Source organism: Toxorhynchites rutilus, chromosome 2 (assembly GCF_029784135.1).
Source record: "Toxorhynchites rutilus septentrionalis strain SRP chromosome 2, ASM2978413v1, whole genome shotgun sequence".
NCBI lineage: Eukaryota > Metazoa > Arthropoda > Insecta > Diptera > Culicidae > Toxorhynchites > Toxorhynchites rutilus.
Window position 1 is genome coordinate 292,271,840 of NC_073745.1, and position 4,016 is coordinate 292,275,855.

The following is a 4,016-nucleotide window of genomic DNA, read 5'->3' on the forward strand; positions in this document are numbered from 1 at the left end:
CTTCATGCCTAAGGCATATATGACATTATTTTCATTCGTTTCCTCAAGTTGTATTAAAAAGTCAACCACAGTTTTCAAAACAGCGAAAAAAAAAATAACTAGCTAAAATTATTTCGGTGTTAGATAATCTGGACAAAAAAAAATAAATCGGTCAAGAAGCTTGAAATTTCCAACATAACTATTTATTAAATATGTGTGGAATGTGATTCTCAAATCTGAAAATTTTGAGCTTTGCGAATCATTTCTGCCATAAAAGTTTGTACAATTTTGAGTGACGTTACCAGCAACACTATTGCAGATTTGTTGCAACCGTTAGACATTTTTAACGTCCAAAAAGCACCCACTTCATCAGAGCCCAATATCTTTCGATTGGGTGTAACTCAGGACAATTGGAAGGATTGGTGGAACATTGACTATATTAGCTTCATTCCACTCCATATTGGTTTTAGCAGAGTGACATGACGCCAATCCAATCAATGGATTTTCATCTTAACTTTTGATTAAAGACAACAATTGTTTTTGAAGATAGCCTTCCTGGTAAATTTCCTTGATAATTGATTTAGCTAGCCTTGCAATTTTGGTCATTCCGGGGATTGGGGGCTTTTTTGACATTGTATGGATTCAATCCGCCACGTTTCTATGACTTTGAGATGAATCCTGAAGCCATTCCTATTTTTCGAGCCACAGTGCAAATCGAGAGGTTCGGTTTGCTTTCCAGCATTTTATTCCCCTTTCAATCCGTAACACAATCCGCACGTCTAATATTATTGACACTTATTAGTTTCCTTTCGATATTCGAACGTTCATAAAATATTTTAACACACTGAAAATTACTTATTGAAAAAAACCCTCTATTCAAACACACACCCACCTCTGTTTGTGTGAAATATTTCACTCATGGCGCAAAAAATCCGAATTTAAATTGCTTTGAATTTGCCCAGATTATCTCGGACACAAACTTTAACCACTCCGTTATTCAAGTACTTCTCGGCTTTAGTGACTGCTCCACAAATCTAGCTAAAACTTAACGTCTTCAAATCTCCTTTCTTGCCCATCTTACTTTTGCAGGAAAAAAGTTTTTTACAACAAGTTTTTCATGTTTTCTTTGAAAAAAATAAAGTATTAGGATTATTTTTAAAGGCGAGATAGCGATATAGTATATTCGACACAGTTTCAGATAATATCAAAATATGGACTTTTGTCGAAGACGCCAACTTTCTATCTTTTGTAGTTTCTGGAATACATGGTATTTTTGTATGGAGACTTTCATTCTTTCTTTGTTTTTAAGAGGCTTTAAACTTAGAAGTTCATTCGCCTCTATGGAGACTTGTGAAAAACAAATGTTTTATTCGTTACATTTTCGCGTGTGAATTCTCGCGATTGATATGTGTGTAGTTATAAACGAGAAAAAAGTTTGTAGAGCATGTCAATCATAATGATCTACAAACAAAAATGTTACGAGTAAAATATTAGTAGTAATTTTTCATAGAAAATATGAAAAAGTTTTTGTTAAAAAAAAATTCCTGTAGTGCTCATTTCCCGATATATGGATAACGTGTTCATTATTGTATGGGCTATTCATATTTTTTGAGAATATTATAAAAATACGTTTTTGAAAATTTTAATTTAAATTTAATTCAATTTTATTCACTCCTCTCAGCAGCTTTGCTTCGACTAGGACTACTTTGGCATTCGCCGTCAACATGCGAGAATGACTGATGAACTTACTAGTCAATGGTTATTTTAATTGACGTGACTAATGAATACAAATCTGCCTTTTCATTAAACTGACTTCAATTCACACTACTACTCCCCCTGACACGAAGTACACAATCTTATTTTAACGTCCATTCAAAGTGAAACGAAAACTTGATTTCTGATTCAAAAAAGTAGTGACACCATTAATGGACGGTTTATTGCTTACCTGTGAACTCAAACCAACGAACTTAGACAGTTATCAGGTATGCTATAAAGGTCCTCGCGTTAGTATTAGTAAATAGCGTGCAAAATAGCGTGCGGTTTTGGATGAAGCTGTATATAAAAAAATGGATTTCTGTCTGTCTTCCTGATTCTTATGGACTTTTAAATTACTAAACCGATCGACGTGAAAATTCGAATGTATGGGTTTTTGGAGCCGGGGAAGGTTCTTATGATAGATCGAGACCTCTCTCCCCTTTTTGAGGGTAAGGGGGGCTGCCATACAAATAAAACACAAATTTCTGCATAACTCGAGAATAAATCAAGCAAACGAAACGAAATTTGGCATGTAGAGGTTTTAGGAGACACAAAGCGTTTCTATGGTAAGTAGACACTCATTCACCCTCTCTAAGGAGGGGGTTGTCATACAACTGAAGCATAAATTTCTGCATAACTAAAAAACTAATCAATCAAATGAAGTCTAATTTGTCGTGTGGAGGTTTTAGGAGGCAAGAAACGTTTCTATGATGAATAGACACTTCTCTCACCTCTCCAAGGGAGGCTGCCATACAAACGAAACACAAATTTCTGCATAACTCGAGAACTAATGAAACATGGATGTTTAATGGTGTAATAAATATTTCTATTGCGTTTAGATACCCCTTTCCTCCTCTCTAAGGGGGGCTGACACACAAATGAAAAAAAAAAATCTGCATAACTCAAGAACTAATCAAGCAAACGGAACCAAATTTGGCATGTGAAGGTTTTAAAGGGCACGAAATGTTTCTATGGTGGTTCGATACTCCTCCTCCTCTCTAAAGGAGGTTACATATCTCGAGAACTAATCAAGCAAATTGAATCAAAAATTTGCTGGTATTTAATACAATATATGTCGCAACAACGATTTTGAGTAAAATGCGTTCGAAATCTTTTAATGAATTGTTACTTTTTTTGTAGAGGGACCACCCTATATAGAAATTCAAGACATAGTCCTATGTCGATCACTATAATGGATAATACAATAGACCGAATTTTCTTTAAGTGATACATTTATTAAGCCTAAAATATTTCACGACCTGCCGGGCAGCATTATGTTGTGGCCTTGGCGATTAGCTGCTTCACTGCGTAATCACAACATTATTGGAGAAGATCCTCCATTTGAATCACAAAGCAATTTTCTATCGCTCGCAGGTGGAGAACTTTAGGGGGGGTTGGTGGACTTCGGAACAACGTTCATCTCTTTCTGGGTGATTGCCTGATGTTCAGACACGGCTGGCCTAGACTGACGCTTCCGCATAAAATGCCCATTTCCGTAACATACTTGTTAACAGTTTGGCCGATTTCTCCGACCTCCCGGCCCAAGGCCTCCGATCGATGAGGCTATCTTGGTAACGGTCTCCCTCTGCTGAACTCCACGGTTGCGTAGTACTGTCAGAGCTAGGCTTCCTTTCGACGCTCTCGCCTTTCTCCTGAACAAAGGGGGTGTAGGGGGTAGTGCCGGATCGGCTATATCCGGCGGACACGAAGTGCTGGTTTGACAAGAGGTAAATCAGAGTAAAACCGACACCCCTCAAATTTTCCAGTACACTTCCCCCTGTACACACTTGTCATTTCTTACGTTTCGAGTCACCCTACGGCTGCGGAAGTAGCTTTGCAGTCAAAACAAATAACAGAACAAAACTGGTCAACAAAAAGGAGACAGTCTGTGTAAAATTTCGCTTGCGGAATTTAAATGTTCTAGCCTTAAAATTTTGCTAAATTCGATACGTTTTATGAACCTAGTTGATCTTAGATAATTGTTCAGTGCATTTTGTGAGACGGTAGGTGGTTTTGTAGCTTATCGATGCTCAAAAACTTTGTTTCGAATTTCAAGTCCATTCGGATTTAACACTTTCAGTCAGGGTCAGGGGACACCTGGATTGTGTTTCATTGACAGGTAAAATGACATACCATTTGCAGCAACTATTCTCCCTCTCTCTTTTAAGCTATCTACATAGTATATGAATAGCCTTCCATTCGTTTCTCTAAAGGTGTGTGTTTTACTCCGACAGGGTGTCGATCTTACCTAAAAATTCGAGTTTTTCTTAAAAACTTTCTTT